This window comes from Odontomachus brunneus, unplaced genomic scaffold, assembly GCF_010583005.1.
Source record: "Odontomachus brunneus isolate Ranch 3 - 2012 unplaced genomic scaffold, Obru_v1 Obru_scaffold_106, whole genome shotgun sequence".
NCBI classification, from domain to species: domain Eukaryota; kingdom Metazoa; phylum Arthropoda; class Insecta; order Hymenoptera; family Formicidae; genus Odontomachus; species Odontomachus brunneus.
The window spans coordinates 650,941-674,076 of record NW_022639556.1 but is presented as its reverse complement, the minus strand read 5'-3'; the positions used below and the strand labels follow the sequence as shown (position 1 = coordinate 674,076).

The 23,136-nt window shown below is 39.1% G+C and overlaps 1 protein-coding gene across 4 annotated transcripts in view; it reads left to right on the top strand.

The window, feature by feature from the left end:
• Positions 1-23,136, top strand: part of LOC116849102 (protein tipE) — a 67,854-nt gene that overhangs the window by 21,672 nt on the left and 23,046 nt on the right. The gene's annotated exons all lie outside the window — the stretch shown is intronic.

The following is a 23,136-nucleotide window of genomic DNA, read 5'->3' as shown; positions in this document are numbered from 1 at the left end:
TAAATGCATGATGCATATCGTTCAGATAATCCCAGTGTACGACGTACGCGTCGAATAGACGTCTCCTAGATACGAATCTCTCGATACGCGACATGAGAATATGGTTGCTTACACCCTACGTTCGAAATTTTGCGGCACATAAGTGCGGCAAATTAGATTCCCCGAGTAAGAAGTTGGCGCAAGTATGTACTTAAGTGAAGCATGCGAGAGCCAAAGTGGAGGGTTGATCTCCCTGGAAATCGAATGAAGCGATTCCAACGAAATCGTTTCCGAGAAGCCCGACTTCAGCAGCACGCGGCTGAATTTCTGTTAGATGTTCGAAATTACGCGTCCGGAAATTCCGATATGGATCAACGAGAGAGAGAAAGAGCGCACGGCGCATTTTACATTAGATATTGTACACACATGTGTGTTTCTGTATGTATATGTGTGTATTCCTACTCGTGAGCATGTTGTAAATAACTAAAACGTTTAAAATCCATTTTACACCTTTTGGATATTTTTTATCCGTCTTCTCTCTCTCTCTCTCTCTCTCTCTTCCTCCCTCCCCGTTCTATCTTCTGTCTTCCTGTCAACTTTCGGAGAGTGAATTTTGCGGGCTTAATTTCACGATTCCATCAGACAGGCAAGTGCATATGCATATTACGTGCACATACATAATAGGTTACGTCGTAACAAGTCGCTTAGGAAAATTATATCGATCCACCACGCTTCGGGGAAGAACAACGGGGAAAAAAGGCGGCTAAACGTTGCGAAGACTTGAAAAGACAGGAAAAAGAGAGAAAAACAGGGCGAGAAAAATCCGTGACCGGTGCAAGGTAGCCGGTCGTCGAGAGAGAGAGAGGAGTGCAGCAAGGACATCGGCGGTCGTATAAAAAGAGAGATCGTAAGTTTCTTGCGGCATTTCTTTCGCCGTCACCCTCTACCTCGAGGAATGGCTGGCGTGGGCGTCGAAAATGTACTTCGTTCTGTTCGTTCCACGGCGTTGTTCGACGCTTCGCCATCTTGTCACGTTTGTATTCCCGGTATATTTTCCGCAGATTATCTGCAGTTAACGGGGTGCACTTTTTAATTCGTTAGCTCGAATATCTCTATACGAAGGCGACTCGTGGGGCGACACGTGAAATAGAAAGTTTTTCGGAGAAAGACACGTTTCTTATTATCGGATTTACAAAATAAAAAAAGAAATCAATTATACAGTTATACAATATTACAGTTATACAATATTGAATTATACAATATACAATTATATAAATTATACAATATTGAAGATATTATTTTCGAGTAGAATTTGTGTGTAAATTCGATCAGGATCCACCGGGAAATTTTCCAAAATACACCTTTCGTTACCTTTTATTAGCTTTCTTTTCTTTTTTTACTAGTTTTTTGGCTTTTTTTTCCTTCAATGCGCCACGCCGGAACATTTTTGCCAGGTTTTACAGGGGAACTAATTTATTTTATCGAGCTGCGAATCGCTCTCGAATTCCCTTTTCCCACTTGTTCGTAGCGGAAAGCGTCAAAAATATACTTGCCTGACAGCTACAAGTTGCTGCTGGGGTGCGGCGGGAATTCGCGCGACATCCAGGCTGCCGGACACGAGCGACTTGTTGTGCTTCTCGGCAAAGCTCCCTTGGGTGTGCAACAAAAAACGCAGCGCGGCGTGCCAGGCGCTTTAATTCGAAGCTTCCTCTTTTTGGAGAGGATGAAGAAACGAGACACTGCCGGTTATACTCCTGGCTAATGAACGGAACTTGGTATCGCGGATGATGAATATCTGGGGATCCGGTTAATTAAACGAAAATCCCGGGTCGAAATTATTTCCCGCTTGCGGCCCATCTAGCAAAACCCGGCTTCGCCGTCCTCCAAAACGATAATGTCGCCCCGCTCGAGCCGTTATGGAATGAAATTTCTTGGCTTGTTTTTACGGTTGGCGTGGCACGAGCCGTCGGGGGGAGAGAACAGCTCTGCATCGATTTGACGCTGCGGGATTTGGCGTGGCTTTCATTTGATAAAAACTGCAGCCTTTACAAGAGAAAGGGCGAAAATAATTTCATTCCAGTTCTGTCGTCGTCGCCGTTATGTCCCGCGCTGTCAAATTGGTTTAGAAGCGCGGTAACCTCGACAAGGAAAGGAGAGCAGAATTGGAAATACGAGATTAAAGATACCTGGCTTGAATGCGGTCTCCACCTAGGGGTTCTTTCAGGAATCTCCTTTTCTATTCTTTTTGGTGAAAGTGGCTGGGAAGTCTCACAAAGTGTGTTTTAAGTTGAGACGCGCGCTCTCGTTTATTTACAAAGCGTCCTGTGGTACGAGGGAGAGATAGTGGAGTTCTTATAAAACGGGCCGGAAATATGTGATAAATGTGTTGAATGAAAAGCCCTACGTCGGCACTACGAATGTTCACTTAAGTGGGAGCGAAAAACCGAGGAACTTCGCGAAATCTCGAGCGGCCGCCTCGAGCTAATTTGGAACTGCTTTCCAAGGGATCATCAATGATTTCGGCCGTAGTTGGCAGCGTTCCTCCTCTCTATCAATTTTTGATCGCGCTCCCGGCAGTACGCCGAACTTGCCGACGGTGGAATATCAGGTCGCTTTTCACTCGAGCGTTTCACTCGACAAACGGGGATAATTGAATCGGGAATCCGCAAAGAATGTTGTCAACGTTACGCAACCGTCCGCGACTGTCCGCTCTTACCAAGGGTATTACGTAACAGAAGGAAACGTTCGGGTCGCGTACAGCTGACAGCGAAACGGTTTGAACACGACTTTTTTTCCTTTTCTAGCGAAGTTGGCAACCCAACTATTTGTCACATTTGAGGATCACTATTTACGGACTTGCGCGGTAATCGATCATGACAGGAGCCGAACTGACAATGCGTGGTGTGGACATAAATTTTGTCAAGTCAACATGAAAACATACTAATACATCCGAGAGTATGACGGGTCAAATCATTGCAATAGTGATGCTTGAAGAATTGAATCTTATGCTTCAAATATAAGAAATATCCAATCTGACGGCCTAAACACCCAACCTAAACTGTAAATCCAGAAAAAATGTAAGTATGAAAGTAATGCAAGAGCTCTCTCTTTCTCTCTCTCTCTCGTATTACTTTCATGCTTGGAGAGACATGACTTAGTTGTCATAAAGCTTATATTTCACGTAATAAATGGAGGAACATATTCTCTCTACATATGTTCCTTGTATCATGTTAATTGGGCGTACAAAGTGACTTGTGACAGAAATATCTCGTGTGGTACTTACAAGCGCTTTTCCAAAATTGGACGTCGTGAGTAAATTTTGTCTCGTCTCTGTTTTTATTCATCCGATGGTTTTGGAATTTTTGGTCGCCATTTCTTTTTGGTTGTAAGAAATGTTATGAATTTAGCTAATCTTTTCTGCATTTAGTCAACAGTTGTTGTCATAATAAATAAATAATAAATAAATGTATAGATAATAAATAATAAATAAATATAATCTGTTTTATTCCAAATGACCGTTCAGGTTAAGCTGACTCAAATTAAGTGGGATTAGTTGTCACGCGCTGTGAGAGCTCGTCACGTAGCTATGACGTGACTTACGCAAGAGCATGAAAGCATACGCAATGATGAATTGCGTTATGCATATCGCAGCAATAAGTCGACACAAGGTCTTGTAGAGAGCTCAAAATTATTATTATAAAATTCATGAGAATTATTATCTTTTTAGTTCAATGAGATGATTTATTGTATCTGATTATAAGATGTCGCTAACTTTAATTAAACACTTGAAAGCTTAAAACAAAAATAATATGTTTTGTTTCTTTTATATCAAAAACATGTGATAATCCTGAGTATAGAGTGGATAGTTACATTTGTACCTGACTTTGTTTATAACTTAATAACTTTATAATATGTAATTACGTATAATATTTTAGTTTTCTTTTACCTAAAGGTGATACCTATATGAAAATGTGTACGATATTACAAAATATTGCATTTTTTCGAACCAATATGTAAAAAGTGTGACAAATTAACTCGGTTTCCCCTACATTTATTTTGATTTTCAGTTTAAATTGTGGCGTCGGGTTCTCTTGTATTTGAAACAAAATATTTCTCAATTCCTTAAGCATCATTATTGCAACGATTTAAACCGGAAAATCCTTGGATGTATATATATTTGGATATCCTTGGATATCCTTGTATATATCCTTGGATGTATACATATTTTCACGTTGCCCTGATAAAACTTACTTTTGCGCCATATATTGTCCTTTCGGATGCTGTCGTAACCGATTACCACGCAAGTCCGCGACCCAATGATTCCCAAATGTGACAACTCTCTAAGTAGGTTACTAACTTCATTAGGAAAAAATGTTCAAACTGTTTCCTTCTCGATCGTACACATGATTGTTTAGGCATCAGTGGATGCTCGGGCATTCCTTAGATTTAGAGTTATACGATTTTTGGCCTTACACATAATGCTTGAGATTAAAAATCGCATAAATAGCTTTAGTTATAATAATTGTTTTTAACTGTAATACTTTCAATCTTATTCGTATACGCAAATATTTTCAATCTTATATTCGTTAAATAGTTAAATAGTTTCGTTAAATAGTTCCAATCTTATTCATATAAGGCTCAAAATCCTATAAGTTTTGATATAGGAATTTTTGTCTAGGCACAAATGGCGCCATGTGTATGTACTGTGCCAAAATAGCTTGACATTTTTTCCAGTAGCATCAATCGGAAATCTCGACCACGCATCCACATATTCGTGCATCATGACTGTCGACTAAAGTTCCGAAAAAAGTAGCAACACTGTCTAGAAGCAGTTATGATATTGACAGCTCCTCATGCTATATAAGACAGTTTACTTCCCGAAAGCAAGAGATATATCGATATGTATATATGTTTATTAGCACTCCAATCAGGATACAGTTCTTCTTAATTTCTTTTTTCTTCTTTTTTTGAGCTTATTCGAGATTTATCTTGAGAAATATTTCTAATCACTTTCAACTTTCACGAGAACGTTTTCATGTGATGCTTCTCTTGTTTTCGGAAAGTAACCTGTTAAAAATGTTAAAATTACCTCGGCGCAGTGTGCATCGGCGTTGTTTCACATATTCGCACATTTCGCATATTCTATTCCGTGGAGAATCGCTTTTACAACATTTCATTCGTTAGGAAAGAAATAGAAGAAAATATGTGGACGCGTGTATCAAGTGGGAGCCGCACGGGGCATCGATTCATCCATCCATTCATCCATCCATCCATCCATCCGCGGTTTCGAGTTCCACTGTTTCACGCAATCTCCCCGCACTGCGATTTATAACCCGATATATTCATACATACGTGTTGGAATCACTTCACGAATTGCACTTCGCTTCGTGAAACCCACCTGCCGCTCGAATCGCACGCGCGCGTATATTCAATTTCTTGATGCATTATCGTGCGCGCCGTCTCTCATCGTCGTAATGTCGAGATTATATATACGCGGCGGGCGTTCCGGTAGCGCGGCTTGGCGACAAATTGGTGCTTTAAAATGCCGTTATATTCGACCGAACTGAAATTCGAGTTTATATCATCTGCCGAGCGCGCGACCGAACGGGTTCGAACACGCGACACTAACAGGACGCTGATTTGACGGAATGTTTGGTCCTCCGTGATTTGTCGCTCGTTTATTAACGTCCGACGAGCTCACAGGCCATCACTAATTAATCTCATGATATCACGATCCGCGACAGTAACACGCCAAATGCGGTCACAGCGGCCGACTACTAGTTATATTACGTATCAACTCGATACGACCATTTTTATGCCCGACTCTTATTACGGTTACCTGCTTTCAAGCGCAATGCCTTCTGCCTGGAATTAAAGAATCCGTTATTTCCAGGAAGACGTTTTCAAGTCTCATATGGCACACTTGTTTTGAGCATCTTAATCTGGCATGTTGGTTATTACTCGCTAACTTACATTACTTATATTAAAAGTAAAAGTGCTAGTGAAAATCTATGAAAAATAATAAATGTACTTGAAAGTCTGTAAGATAGAATTATGCGCAGATTGATCGCAAATCAGGTATTCACTCAAATATTTAATTTTATTGCAAGTATAAAGAGAAACGTGATGAAAATATTGATTTATATACAAAATTGTAATTTACTGAAAATGAATTAAAAAAATTAACACTCTAAAATTTCCTTATCAATATTAAAATCTTCAAAAAAATATTACATATTTCAATTTGTCAAAAAGTATAATTATTTGAGTGTACGAAAATATATAATTTCAAATCTTTTTCAAATCAAGAGACGAATAAAATTACTAATAATTTCAAGTTTTTACAGTATTAATTTATTATAACGCGGATTTTAGTAAAATTATTACATATTATAAGATCAGATATACCTGAATCTTTTTTCCTATTTATGATTGCAGTTTGACGATATAGAAATCTTGATAAAGATTAGCATACAATTTTTCTTAAATATTATATTCACGATATAAACGCGAAATATAACGAAAAGTCAACTGTATTTTACATCTTTATTTTACGTTTTGACATTTTAATCTGGTACATTGAGGCCAACAAGAACGACCCTAGAGCAATTTTGCTATTTTATATTATATGACAGGCAATTGAAAGTGGCTCGATGGAGTTTAACCTCTTAAATGGTATATCCGAAGAAGTTACATAGTAAAATATTAAATTCTTTTTCCTTTACTTAAGCTATTATATTTTTTTGCTCGTTCATAGTCAATGCAAATGAAAGTTGGATATATTTTTTTGTATTATGTTTTTTTCAAAATTCTTCAAAGAATATAGCAATAAAGGGGAAAGAAATCTAGATATGTTAAAAAAAACTGCTCTGGAAGGAATCATGCAGTCAACTACTAAAGATATTGATTTATTTTAAATCACTACTAAAGAAGTTAAACTTTATATTCCTACTCTCTTAAAGTGAATCAGTGAATAGTCGCTGATAGTCAGTTATAAGTATAAGTATAGCACTGAGCAGTTTCAGTGCTGTACTTATACCTGTAAATCAATGTATATTTATTGCTTTCAATGATATTTCACTGATTCACTTTAAGAGAATAACAACTATAATTGTTTTTAGCACGTGGGCTGAGAATTCTTATTCCACTTGCGGATAATTCAAAATTAAAAGTCTAATGGGACCGGACATGATTCCAGTGTGCCGGTTTAGGATTAAAACTTCAGTTCAACACAATGAAAAGGCAAATAAGAAAAGAAAAGCTTTTCTTTAGGCTGTTAATCTTGCGTCGTCTTACCTATTATTTCATAGTCCAACAACAAAAGCGAATTGTCTTTCTTATTAAAGCATGAAATAATAGGCAAGATCACGCGAGATTAATAGCGCTTTGTTCTTATCTGCCTTGTATTATGGTAATTCAAATTTTTCCGCGAGTCTTGTCCTTGATAAGAAACTTCAGTTCGATATGATATACGAAGCACGAGTGAGGGAATAATAATAACAATAATAATAATAATTATTCGGGGATACGGTTCTTGGAAGTGAAATCTGGGGCGCCGAACGCAAGACTAACCGCAAAATGCACCTATTACTTCTCACATACGTACTCGCCCCCGTGTACGTCAGCTACACGTACATGCAAGCAGTTCCCCGACAGAGAGAAACGTTTCGATAGACAACTTTAAATTAAATATATTTTTAGGCCAGTAAAAGCTAGCGCTGATGTTGGAGCAAATATTTAATGTTGGGAAGAATGTTGGGAGGATAATAATGTTTGATAGTATTTAGTTTTCGTTTAATATTATTAGTTTACCCGAATTAAATTTTGCTCCTATGTTAAACATTGAATTCGCAGTAGAAGCTAAATTAGCAATGTAGATTTCTAACGATTAATTTAATTCTAATGATATAATTTACTCCTACTTTGACTCTGATGATGTCTGAAATTTCCCTTTCTCTTTTCTTTAGCGTTAAAAAGATTGTATTATAGGCTTTAGAATATCAAAATAGATGTTGAATGAAATAGTGAGGCCTGAGGATCAAAGGAGTAGGAATAGTGAGGCTGGAGGAAGTAGGATCAAGATTTCGACTCGGGTAGGTTAAAAGAAGTTGATGTGAGTTTCAGAGTATTAAAATAGGTGGTGAATGGAGTAGTAAGGCTGAAAGTAGGATCAAACGATATTATTAGTTTTAGCTTATTTCAATATATTTAGTTAAACATATTCGCTCCATTAGCGCTGGCTCTTACTAACATAATGTTTAATTTAAAGTTCTATACTTTTCAAGAGAGCCTGTGTACATAGAATTATTTGTTTCGATAAACTTTCAACAGCCTGGTGTTCGCGATCGCGTACACGCCGGGGAAAGATATTATTAGTTTTAGCTTATTTCAATATATTCAGTTAAACGTATTCGCTCTATTAGCGCTGGCTCCTACTGACTTAAAGATATGTTTAATTTAAAGTTCTATAGTTCGAGAGAGCCTATGTACATAGAATTATTCGTTTCGATAAACTCTCAACAGCCTGATGTTCGCGTACATGCCGGCGAAAGACGGCGCGACGGACTCTCGTTCGATATAGACACACGTGCATAGCCGAGTACACTTCGATCACGAAGTGATTCACTCGCACGGAGGTCGTCTTCCGGAAATACTTGCCCATTGACATAGGGATCGTAAGTGTACGCATCTTCGATTTTTCCCGGGCTGTTGGTTAATGCAAGAACTTGAACTTCCCCTCGCGGCGATAAGCTCTATGCATCTCGCAGGCCTGGCGAATGACGTGCAACGTATAGCTCCGTCGTGCATAATATAGCCCGTCGTGAGCCGTGGAGGCTAAACAACTGTGGGGAGTTTGCCGCGAGAGTGTTCCGCGCCAACCGCAAATATTGCGAACGGCAGACGACTCGTCGTCTGCGGGGGATTCGCCGGCGGAGTTGATGCTTCCGATAGGCGATAGCCGTCGATGTTGTTCCGACGTTGATTAAGTAGCCCGTAACTAGTCGGATTAAGGGGACAGCTCGGTGGACGTGGGAACAGGGGGACAATCGCAAACTAATCACATTTCGTCACAGTTTAAATATAACTAGTTACGACACTGTTGGCGTCTTTGATATCGCATACATATACATATGATCACATAACCTACCGCTATGTCTAGTTGGGGAAGCGCTAAGTTTCAAAATAGAATAATTTCAGTGGAGTTAATTATAAGAATATTTATTTTTAAAAACTCGTCGAAATAAATATATCATTTAGAAATTCAAATTAAAATTTTGAAATTGAAAAATAAGTAAAATTGATATTACTGGATAAGTAAATATTTTAAACGTTATTACACGTATTAAGGACTTTGCTGAATGCAATGAGCAAAATTTGTGTAAAAAATTAGACTATATTTCATAATTGATTAAATGTGTCTACTTCAAATATAGAACTGTATTAGATGGGCAAGAACAAGGATATATATGAATAAATGTACAATTTTTATCTCTGTCAAAAATCATATAATTATACAAATAATAAATTTTCTTACTTATCAGGGTTTTTCGGGAAACCAAAGAAACACTAATTGTTTTTATGAGAGCTGTAGTATTGTTGCATGTTAAAATGGCATATATACAGAGTGACCCACATAACTCTTTACAGCTTAATATCTAAAAAATTAAAGCAGATATGAAAAAGTTTTTCCAAAAGTTGTAGGATATCAAGGAGGAAAATATAGTAATATTTTTTAAATTTTAGAATAACGTTTGAAATCCCTGTTGAAGTCAATTTATATTTTAAATAGAATCATATCAGTTTTTTCGACATAAATCAATTCTTCTGGTCATTATGCGTATGAAAGTACTGGAATAAAATCATCGAAAAGTGAATGCTTCCGAGATTTTACATTTTATTCTATCATTGTTTAATATAAAATATGAAATATCTCGTAAAATATTCACTTTTCGACCACCTCACTTCAATATTTTTGTACGTAGAATGATGAGAGAAATCAATTAATGATATTAATCTTTGCACACTGGTGTATCAATGAGTCTATAAAGTACACATAATTTTATTTAAAATTTCTGTGTGTTTTTTTACAACAATCGATTTTACCGGTCGTTTTACGTACAAAAGTTCTAAAATGAAGTAGTCGAAAAGAGAATAATTTACGAGATATTTCATATCTTATATTGAAAAAATAGCAGAATATGTAAAATAACACGGAAAATATTCACTTTTTGATGATTTTACTTTTGTACACAGAATTACCAGAAGAATTGATTTATGCCAAAAAAACCATGTGAAAAATTAAAAAAATTAAAATTGATCTGAACAGGGCTTTCCAAGGTCATTCCAAGATCAAATAAATGTTACTATCCTTTTTCTCCTTCGATATCCTATAACTTTTGCTAGAAATATTTTTTCATATCTTTCTTAATTTCTGAGATATCGAGCTGTAAAAGATTATGGAGTATTCTGTATATCCATGTATACAATATTTATTTGATATTTTACTTCTTCACAGACAAATAAATAACAAATAAGCTCATTATCTTATTTCACTATCTTGGTCTTCCTCTATTAAATTTTCTTTGTTTATTTAAATGTACTCACATCACAGAAAGTTATATTGCTGGTTGCGTCGTTTGCACATGCACTGTGCAAACTGGAAATTTACTCCTACATTGCCTGGCTATTGTCGTAACTGGCTTAAACTGTGATTTCGTTTTCTTCCTTCGACTGGTCCCGTGAATCGCGCGACGGATACGCAGAGCCGGCGTGGTGTAATTAACATTTATATGTGTGTGTGTGTGTGTGTGTGTATGTGTGTGTACGATGCTTTTGTAAGTGATACTAAATGCTCGGCATGCACGTATAAATGTCGCGTCGCTGAAAAGCACACCCAACTGGCACGAAATTATAATTAATTCTCCGCGCAACGCGCGAGTTTTACGCGTTTAATTATATCTATTGAATCCGAGCACTTTAAATTTACCGCAAGTGACGTTGGCGGTGTGTATCACGGCGCGCGCGAACACACGAATCGATTCCACGCAGTGATGTATCACCATGGCGATGAAAGCTAAACGAGCGTTTGATAAGGCAAATAAAATTATGGCGAAATCGATACAGTTCGTTGGCGGAAGTTCTATGCACTTCCTGCAGTGCGTCAATCGCGCTGCTCTCTCTCTCTCTCTCTCTCTCTTTCTCTCGCTGCCCTCTCTGGTATTTCCATATCATTCTATTTTTCTCGAGGCGTGGACTTTTTCCGACACAATATAACGTTCAATCGCAGAATCACAGTTGAACATACGAGATCCTTGCGCAATCGACTATTCCTACGCGCAAGCAATAATTGATTCGCTGCGCGGAACGCGCGGTACAATAAATGTCTCGTGCATATCTCGCGAGGATCTCCAATGAGGGGGAAGAATTTAAGAGCGATCATCGCCGCAAGATGAAGATTAATCTGGCCGGTGAAATAAACGCGAAGCGAACGGGCCTCTCTCTGTCGTTCTTGCTATTAGCTGAAAGTTCTTGGACGTATTCCAATTCTCGGTTTGATCGCCAACCTCTTGCCACGTTTGTGAGATAGTTCACGGAACTATCCGCTCTTTCTCTCTCTCTCTCTCTCTCTCTCGCGGGGACAATAACTGCGTCCACTTTCTCCCCCATCGCGCGCTCGCGCTATAAAATACCCCGGCAATTTGTACCCGGAGTGCGCGCGGGGTGAAAATTGCGGCACGGCCGTATTTTTTTTTTTTTAGAAGAGAGATGAGAAGCGAACGCGACGAGCGGAAGGCGCCTGTGCCGCGAGATCTCGGCCGGGGATTTTATTCAGCGACAGCGGCGGTTTATACACTCTTAACAAAACAGCGTCTCTCTCGCCTCGTAATCTCGCGACGTTTGCGCACAAATATTTACGCAGATCTCGCCTCGCAAGGTCGCGAGACGGTCGCATCTAATTAAACACCGATGCGATTTCATAGGGCGAATTTTATCGGGCTCTTTATCGCTTACTCGATACGGAGGATTAAAGAGCTCTCGCCGATTAAACCTTCATCGCGGCAAATTGAGTGTTTACGGTACATTCGAGCGGTCAAATGAAACGTTAAATGCTCACGCAACATTTAACACGATAAAGAATAATTGGCGCGGTTTAACAACGAGGAAGGACAATTTACCCCCGCCTCCTCCGCGCGCGGGCGCGCGCCCTCCCCCGCCCCCCGCAAATTTAATCCTAAACACATCCCTGCTATTGATCTGCACGATTGTTGGGGATACCCCGTAGCGCGTGGGTCGGCTTAATAACGGCGCAGCTGGTACGAGTGTGGCGGTTGTTTTACAAATTTGCCGTAAATTCCCTGCAAATCGGCCCTTTGTGAACCGACGTATAAACCGAAATTGGCCACCTCCGCATAGCAATTTCGTCGGGTTGCCGCACTTGCGCGCCTATCTCCGCGTATCTCCGCGCTCGTGTTGTACACGTCGTTAATGTCACCGTTCGTGTCTGAGGACACGTAATAAGTAATTAACTTGCGCGCGGGCGTCCTTCGAATGAGGGAGGGGGGAGGAGAGGCAGCGGGAAAGGAGGAAGGAAGGGCGAGGGGCCGCGGGGGGAACGCGGTAGGTGCAGTCGATACGGAAATCAAGCTTCAAAACTCTATAATCGGATCCGAACTTGCCGCGCCAAACTACCACAAGCTCGCGTCTTGTAACTACTTCTGTATTCGTGGCAAACTAAGCCTGAAACTAAGCGACTTAGAACTTACTTGGCGGAGCTTCTATTCCATTACGTAATCACGATGTGGACGTTACGTTGCGTTACGGTGTCATACCCGAGCATACGTAAACGGTCCACGTGTAAGAATAATGCGGGAGAATTCTCGGTAGGGCTCTCCGTGACGCGGAATTTCCGCGGAGAATACTCTCCCCGGGAGAGCCGAGCGCATTTTCCGGAAAAGACATTGTCGAGATAACGGCGATTTTTATCGTTATTAATGGCCGACGCGGGAGGAAATGATTTATCGACGTGTTCCTCGCTTCGCTGGAAGTGGTCTGCGCGCGAAATTTCGCCTCATGCAAATTGAATAAATACGCCGCGGCTCGCGAGCGCACGCGTTATAGCCGTATCGCACTAGCGATTCGCGACTGCGGCTGCGATTATGTCTCTTGACCAGTCAGAAAGAAGCTGCTAGCTACTACCGCTTTTCTCATTGGTCAAGAGACATAATCGCAGCCGCGAGTTACTAGTGTGATACGGCTATTACGTGACAGAAGTGTCCTCGTTGAACCTGTCGTTGGATCTTCACGCGCTGCGAAAACACTCCGCGGTGCAGATAGCCACGCGAGACATTTTGAGGGTGTATTGCCTGGGTCTCAAAAAGGAAGAAATTTTAAGAACGTTGGAGATTAATCTGCACTGCGTGCAAGAGTGATCGATTTAACATCGATTTAGAGCTTGAATATCAAAAGTTGTGGTATTTTGAACTATAAACCTGGCAAACACGAAGCGTCAAATGAAGCTTTGATGACGTTTTAATATTAGAATGCCCGCTGAAGTCATTACCGTTCCTTTAAAGTCTTTTTGCTGTCCTCATTTTGATTTCTCGTAATTTCGGAAAAAATCTCTCGTGACTTCTCATTGTAAGTAGAACGCGCTGAAAGAGTAACGGAAGAGATCAGCGATATAATATGATGAATTACTTTAACTTGTCTTGGACGCGCTCAAAAGAGTCGTTATTGACTTTTTACTTAATTGTCAATGTTATACCAGTAATCTAATAATAAACTATTTTTTGAGATGTTAATTTTTTAATTCTATCTAAGTTTATATTTTATTACGTGTCCATTGACCATTTTTGTTATATTAATTATAGAGAACAAGTAATAATTATGATGCATCTTAATGTAAAAAATTGTAAGTTTGGAAAAATTATTGAAATTGTTGTAATATATACAAAGTACTTATATCTTGAAAATTACGTCCTTATGTACATGTTCGGAAATCATCATTGATGCAAATGATGAGGAACAGGGAGAGTATTTGAATATTAATAATTGAGAATATTAGTATCTGAATATTGCAACAAATAGGAACAAAAATGACTCTTTTGAGCAAATGAAAGGGATTGTTTTTTCTAGGCGTTTCAGTATTAATGTCGTCTCTAATATCAACAATATACCATTAATGTTATTTAACGTCATCATGCTGGAAATATTTTAAACTGTACTGTTATGGAAATATATGATGTTATCTTCTGGTAAAGGAAATAAAAAATAATGACAGAAATCTTCATTTTTATACACATATACTTCAAATATTCCAAACGACGTGCGCAAATTTTCATCGTGATTCAGAGGTACAAGTTTAAAGGCGAGAAACATAAAATGAATAAACTATAAAAATGTGATGTTAGCAACAATATTGCTACTCAACTGTATCACACGTACACGTCACTCAAAAGTGTGAAATTACTTGCTGATTTCTCATAAAATCTTTTGACATGTTTTGTTATGATTTAATGCTGTCATTTGAACTATAAACTATATCTTTTTAAAAAGAACAAAAGTGTTTAGAATTGCCTCAAAGTTGTCCCTCCTACAAAGTTTCTGTATTGCTTCATTTATATGGTGATTCCAGATTATTCTTGGTCGGTAGTGCATTTACCACATACGATTTTCCACGGGAAATAGAAGTACTAGCGTATTTATAAATTTCATTGACTTTTTGCAGGGAGTATACGGGCTACACGGGCTATACTATGTGTTCTTAGAATCCGCCGCCGTATCGGGAAATACTAGGCAACGTTATCGCACAATATAGAAAATTTAGGCAAGTTTATGATAATTGCGCGCGAGATCTTCCTCCATCCTGCTCTCTCTGTCTCTTTCTCTCCCTCGCTAAAGAGAATACCTTCTCCGGTGAAATTTCCCAATGGCACGTCTCTAAGCCTGCGGTAAGTCGTAAGTAAGCTTGCATTTCTTTGCGAGATTTTCTTCGCACGCCACTACTAGAACGGGTGAGTTTCTCGGACCGAAATTTTATCGGATTCCAGCGCCGCCGGGAAACGGGCTTCCGTCGCGGAAGTGGCTTATCCGTAAAGGAAACGGGGTCCCTTTACGAATAAGAGCACATGCCGTGATTTCCACGGTCGCTCCCTATCTCCCGAGAAGGAGAAGAAGAAGGTGGCGGAGGAGGTGGTGGAGAAGGACACACCGTGCAACGACGTTACGTGTGCATGTGTGACCCCCATATGTTTGTGCATGTGAGCGAGTGCGAGGCGGCGGCACACGTAATGGCGATACGATGTTTTAAGGGATATAGGTCAGGGATTCGCGGGATCCTGCACGTGAATGCTTCGACGGTGTGTTGTTCTATATCAGGCGGTTAACCTGAATTTCGTAACGGGCAACATCCGTCCAGAACGGAGCCCGATGATTCGGTTATGAGCGCACGCGGGCGGCAACGGGGAGCGGCGTGATTTTTCCGCGCGGGGCCGGCTAATTGGAAATGTGATTAACTCGGCAGTTGCGCGAAAACCCGCGCGCTCAAGTTAATTAACGTGCAATCTTAAAGTTTACACGTGACATTAAAACGTCGACGCAGTGCTACGTGCACTTTTTTCTTTCCCTTTCCGCCGTTTTTATCGCAAGCGTGTTTATGGTTACGACGGACAGGGTGAAAAAGAGAAAGAGAGGGAGAGAGAGGGGCAACGTTTTCTCTGGGCGCGGTAGAAATTACGTCGAGGGTTTCAAAACGATAATGGCACGAGTGCAATCTTGCTCAAGTGTGATGCGAGAATTTGGTGTGTTTGTTCGTTCGTGTGTTTTTCTTTTTTCTTTCTTTTTTTTTTTTTATATATTTAATCCCACCAACTTCTCGCGTTTATTCCGTCGGCTGATGCTTACGACCAGCTTTTCGTCTTGTATCATTTATACGGCGAAATGGGCGTTTAATATGTATCTGCACGAGCGAGGTTTCGTATTTGCATAATTTCACGTCGCTTTATAAATTTATTCTAGAACGCCGTCGCGGCAACGCAGAGAGAAAGGAAGACGGACGGACGTCGCTTTATGCAAAACGGTCCATCGACGTATAGCGCGACGTCGTTCGCAATTTTTTAATCGCACGCTAAACTGATAAACGGCAGCTGATGCACGTGACATTCGATTAATTCACCATGGAGCGTTCCAGCGGAGCGACCTGTTTTTCGGATTCCGGTTCGCGGAACAATTAATAATGCGCGATCGAGAACGTTTCCCGTAGTTATTCCACTTTTTACACCGGTATCGTGACGTCCGATGCATCGTGCAACATTATAAATCTTCGTTGTACCGCCAATTTCTGTACTGACGGCGCAAAAGTTGCGCGCGAATGAAGATAAATTCCGGCGGAAGCGTATGATGTAAATCCGACGTGTGTGCATTTGCTGCAAAATATGCAGTCTTGCGTGACGGGGTGGTTTTGCTGGTAAAAGAAGAAACGGAATGAAATGCTCGACTGTGTGTCACGCGTACAACGCATAAATCTAAATTGAATCAACTGCCGCTGCTGCCGGCGGAGCAGACGTATCGAAGAGTTCGATCGTCAATTTTGCGAAATCTCCATGGGCGATCTATCAAAGGAATATACCCGTCGGTATTGGGACCGCTCCAGTTTTTCTTGGCGTTAATATATCGAGAGAGAGAGAGAGAGAGAGAGAGAGAAAGGGTTTCACCTCCAACTTTTTTTCAGGATATAAGCACGGCATCATCGACCGCCGACTTCTACTATGCCCGAGCCATTTTCCAACATATGGCCGGCATTGACCGCGCGCGATCTTTCCAGCACATCACATTAAGCTCTGGAACTTTTCCCGGCCGAACTTGGAGTCGATTCTATTTCTGTCGCAGGAAACGGATCTATACGGCAACACGGGGCTCGCCTCTTTCTTTTTTTTTAGAGACGAGTCCCAGAGCTCCGCGAATAATTCATTCTGCGGCGCAAGACAATGATACAAAGTTAAAATTTCACGCGCGAATCTTCCAAACATTGCACACTGAGAGAAAATATCTAACAAGAAAACCTACCCAAAAGTTTCACTCCGATTTCATTCTAATTTGGCACAAATGTAGAAGTACCAAAAATATTTAGGTTATATTTTTTAATTTTGACCCACACTTTGAGTTTCACGGGCAGTTTGTAGCTTCTTAATGTTCTCACTCCTATCATTAACAAGTGCAACAAAAATGTATAAGAAATAAAATTGAATACAAGATATAGGCGTTTTTGGTTTGCTAATTATGAATATGAAGTCAAATATGTAAAATTATTTGTATAAATAATAAAACATGTAAAAATAAAAATGTAAAAATGTAAAAAGTTGAAAAAAATTATTTATACAAATAATTTCTCGGTTTGGCCGAGATTCGAACTATTTTTGATTAATTTAGCACAGATTTGAAACATTTCGGTTGAAATCTTGACTAAAAAATTTAGAATAATTTGTGTCTCAGCTATGCCGATTTTGTTAAAATTTTAATTAAAATTGCTGGATCTCTCTCTCTCTCTCTCTCGATTTGGCCGAGATTTAAACCATTTTTTATTAATTTAGCACAGATTTAAAATATTTTTTGGTTGGGATCTCAGCTAAAGAAATTTAGAAAGGTTGTTATGTTTCAGTTATACTGATTTTGTTAACATTTTAATTAAAATTGCCGAATTTTGGTTTGGCCGAGATTCGAACCATTTTTAACTAATTTAGCACAGATTTAAAATATTTCGGTTGGAATCTCGGCTAAAAAAATTTAGAATAGTTCATGTCTCAACTATGCCAATTTTGTTACAATTATTTAACTATATCTTGTGTTCAATTTTATTTCTTATGCAAATAAATTTGTCTGAATTTTATTTATGCAATTAAGCGATATATTTACATTTAAACGAAAAATTTATTTTTCTTCTTGTTCGAAAATAACGTCATCGATTGCTACTCCGAGTCTGCAACTTTTGCACGCTTCTCTAGTTTGTATAATTTACACTTGTACAATAGGGTTCCTAATTAAAAAAATAAAAAATTTTTCTTATAAAATAGTGTCAGTTTTAGTTTCTCGAGTTAGAATTTTTATTTTTATTTTAGTTTCTTTGTAAAATAAAACAGAAATAAATTGTAACGAAAAGTTTTAATTTCTTCTTTACAATGAGATAAAAGGTCAGTTGTTTGAAAATAAAAGTTCTGATCTGGAAGATTATAACTACAAAACTATTTTATAAGAAGCTTTTGTCGTTTCCTTGATTGGACTTTTATATAAAAACGTAAATTACAAAAATCAGAAAAGCTGCAAGCTTTTCGGGGCAGCAATGGATGCAACGTCATTTTCACACAAAAATTAAAATCAAAATTTTTTGTTGAAATATAAATATATAATTTAATTATATATGTATAAATATCTACATATATACATATATATATATATATATATATATATATATATTATTTAATTATATATATAATTCAAACACATTTATTTAGTAGTTCAGCTTAAATAAATTCCCGAACATTATTTTTGAATGTTGCCTTTTTTTGGCCTGAGAAAGTATAATTCACCCCCTTAAAATATAAGCTTAATCACTGAACTTGACAATGACTGATACATTTCGTTTTCGAATAAAAAAGACTAAGAGAAGGAGAGAGAGAAGTTCAGAATTTCAAATTTTACAAATGACTTTTATCTCGTGTCGAAAAGCTGAGCCCTCTGGAGAAACGCCTGTCGATTCCTCAAAGTTATGCAATAACTTCCCTTCAAAATATCCCCCTGCGATACCTCCTTGCTCGTTTATACTCACGCGGGAAGGTTTCAAAAATATTTGCCTTTAGGCCTTTCGAAGTCACCACCATCTGTCCCTGACTGCGAGTAAACATGAGAATTTCGCCGCCTGGAGTTTATTCGGGGTTTCTTCTTTGAAAATTTGCCGCAAGCCCTCGGGCGATGATGCGAGTGGGACGATTTCGTACGTGATTTTTTGGGTCATACGAGCGAAGAACTCGGTCTTACGTATTATAACTTGTTATCGTACTTCTGCATGCAGTACGTGTCAAAGGCCATCCCGACGCATACGAATGCGTCGCGTTTCTACTCCGCGCGATACCATGGCCGATATGACAATTGAAAGGTAGAAATGCACCCATTGTCCCGCTATTCGTCCGTGAGACTTCAGCGCGCTTTTGTCCTCCGAATTGCGTTCTTATTGTCGCCGCACGAGAAGGACGGGCCGGCGGCTTGTCGCCACGGCGTCGATTTAATATGCGACGCGTACATATATATGTACACACACACATACACACACACACACACACACACACACACACATATATATATATAAAATTAATACGCGGTGTAATTTAATATTCTAATCCCGCGTGATTGGAGTCGCGCGTGGGTGTGTTTACATGCGCCTCGAGGATGCTCCGAGGGTCGTGAGATTGGAATCTCTTGATGAAATTCATATTTTTTCATGTTCCCACCCTTAACGAGCGAGAATAGCACAGCAGCAACCACACGTCCGCGTAGGACCGCTCGGACATAAAATTCACGGACAATCGGACAATTCGCGCGAACTGATTTGCGCGACGAATTCATTTCTCTTGTCACGGTCAGAACGAACAGCAGCAATTCTGATCTGCGAGAGAGCAATTGAAGAATAAAGCGCCACATCGCGCGGAATATTTTCCTCGCGAAGATTTAACGTCCCGCGATGAGTGTGGCAAAAATCGTGGGGGCTATAAATAGTTCCTCTATCTTCTCTCGCCGATTTAAGGGGTAGATGCATTGAATTTCTCTACGCTCTCTCTCTTTCTCTCTACGCCCGGCCTTCCTCATAATTTTACATTCTCCACGGGAAAGAAGACCCGCCTGCGGTACCTTTTATGATATTGCATTAGCGTAATTTTGCATGTAGTAAAAAGGATCGCATCATGGCGATGGGTAGACGGCAAAGCCTGCGTAGGTAGCCGTAGGTAGGTACTTGCTCCTCCGTTGAATATTTACGAGCAGTTCGTATAAAAAAATAGGGAGCACGTCTCAACGATCGCCGACAGAGGCGTCCCACGCAGGCTAAATAAAACAGTCGGTAGTGTCGCAACGCGATCTCGACTTCCGTTCCATGATTCTTTGAACAAGGGGTTGGACGCGGTGCTGGGAGTAGTGGTGGTGATGGCGGTGGTAGTGGAACGGTGGTGTCACGTGCGAAGATGGATCGGAACGAGACATGAGTAAGGTGAGACGCCGTTAGAGATTATTTTTAACTCTGATTATACGCGATAAATCTTCACCTTTTTCGCCGATTTGTGCATTAAATTTAGTTCGGGCACGGCCACCCGTCACCAGCCGCGATAATGTATTATATTACTCGCAAGATGCGAGCCATTAAAATTTTTATGTGTGAAAGGACATTCGCGCTGTAAAAACTAAGATGTGTTAAAACGTCGCGGAATTCAATTTAATTGAAATGTAAACTCGCGGCCTTGCGGTGATCTTACAGGAGTTAAAGAACTTTTATTATGAGCTCTCTGATATGCAATTATTAAGAAACTTCTTAGTCAATAAAAACTGCGTAGATTGACAGTTGCGGTTAATTAATTATTTATTGCGCCAGGATAATAATGTCGATGAACGTATCGCACGTGCTGAGGCATTTTCGTAATCTTAACTCTCACATGGTACACTTCTTTCGAGCACCATAATCTGGCACACTAAGATCATTTTCGTTCTTACTCATTTAAATTCTGCGAAAGTTCGTCTTCGTGTTTCTGCTCATATAAATTCCATAACAGTTCGTTTTCATTCTTACTCATTTAAATTTCGTAACAGCTAATATGAATCTATAAAATATAATAAACATATTAAAGTATGTAGAATGGAATTATCTACAGAAATGATCACGTAAATATTCTAGTCGTATCATATATATGATACGATTAGAAATAAATATGATGTTCTCACATAAAACTTTTTTCATTTTTGTATTACATTTAATATATAAAGAACCGATATATAACGAAAAGTAACTTTTACTTTATATTTCTATTTTATACTTTGATATCTACTAAGGGGAACCATAAATGAAAATTTTACCGACGATATAATGATATTTTGCCAGTAAAATTTATGTCGTATTGGTTTTACAGAATTACAAATGCTTCTATACAATGAAAATATACGTGCAAAAATGAATCGGAACATTACTCCATATGTGATGAAAAGAATAAAAATTTTCGAAATTGACATATCGAGCTGTCAGTTAGTGCAAACATTTGCCTTATACGAAAATCCTGTAGGTTGAAAATACAAAACGTATGTTTGCTCGTCCCGAGAAGTTTCAAAGCACATTGCTGCACCTTTACAACTGAATTTAAAAGTTTAAAAATATATAAACAGCCTGCAGAAAGATTTCTATATATGCGTGATTAGATTTTCCACTAAATATGGTGGTATAACACATTAAAATACAAAATCTTTAAATGAAATACAAAAAGTTTGTATGCACAAGAAACACGAAAAAAAGTAGTTCGACCGTGTCAGTGCTTATCCGATATGATGTTTTGACGATTGCCTCTACGTTATCGACATTTTTGAAGTTTGTCATCTGCTTTGGCATCCTCTTAATCTGCACACTGGCACACTGAGGTTAAAAACAGTCCTATAGCAACTTTGCTTTTTTATTACATAACAATAATTGAAATAGCTCTGCTGTACTTCATTTCATATTCTCATCATTATAATTTATATTTCGTAACAGCTAATCTATAAAAACCTATAAAAATAATAAATATACTTTCTCAAGTTTGTAGCATACAGTTATGTATAGAAATCCAACGGCAAACTAATCTTGTATCTCTCGATCATATTAATTCTAAAATCAGATTTGGTGGAGGCTTTAGAATTGATATGATCAGAATATAGGGTTGATTCGTCGTTGGTAGGAGGCAAAAATGCTCTGTGTGTGCTAAGATTCGAAAAATATCTCAGCACATGCAACACTTTGTCGACATTATTATTCTTCCGCGATCGATAATTAATGGCGACTGTCAACCCGCGTGGCTCTGATTGTTTCTTAACTAAGATAGTCGTTCCAAGTTTCATGTTGGAGTAAAGAAAACGCTTACAAAAACTGAAAGAGGGAAATCAGGGAATAATCGAGTAAAACAGAAGGACTGAAACTTCCACGTAGTGATGAAAGTAACAATCAAGCAACTGTACATTGTGGTAGAAGTTCTCTTTGCAAGGGACGTTTTGTCGTTTTGGGAATAGCCGACGGATACACTAAGAACTACAGCAAATGACGTTGCTGTCCGCGCGAATTTCAGATATTACCGGGATATCGTGAGAGCGAGCGAATGAACGAGCGTGCGTGCGTGCGTGCGTGCTCCGATTAGCGTGACGCTAATAAATTTACGTCAGGACTGAAAGCTTTACACCGAACTCCCTTGATCATCACATGCGTGCTCCGGTCGCCATGATCATTTGCAAAGGTCGTCGCCGGTATGTTTCTCTGGATTTAATGTAAAAATCTCCATCGCGAATATTTGTTGGGTTATTCAAATTATATCGGCGCGATCCGAGCTCGACGCGTGACAGTTTACAGCGCGGCACGATGTCAGCCATTGCGATGCATCAATTATAATTTAATGTCGCTAACAATATCACGATTTAGTCCATCAATTAGGCAGCATCGGACAGAAATTACGAATGTATGCAGCGAGATCGAAAGGTATTTGCGTCTCTTTTTGAATCATTTTGCACGTGAAGAAAACCGCGCGCGTGTGTATGCGTGTGTTTGCGCTGTTATTCAATATATCAATGATAAATGAAGACATATAGTACATATATTCGGACAGAGACTTTGCGCTATTTTTCTCTCTTTTTCTCTGGATATAAATCGACTAAAAAAGAGATGAGATGGGCTCTTATACTTTTTTTTTTTCGTTACTCACCGTACACACACAGCTGCACCATATGGCAACTGGAACTATCGAACTATACATCGAGCTTATCTTAATCTATTGGATTTTTGGCGAAGCCTCTGGAAAAGGCGGTCTCACTTAATTTAATAGAATCCATATTTATAGCTCATAGTGGTGGTTCGCCACTTCGTACGTGGTTGCACCACGTCGAGGATTACCG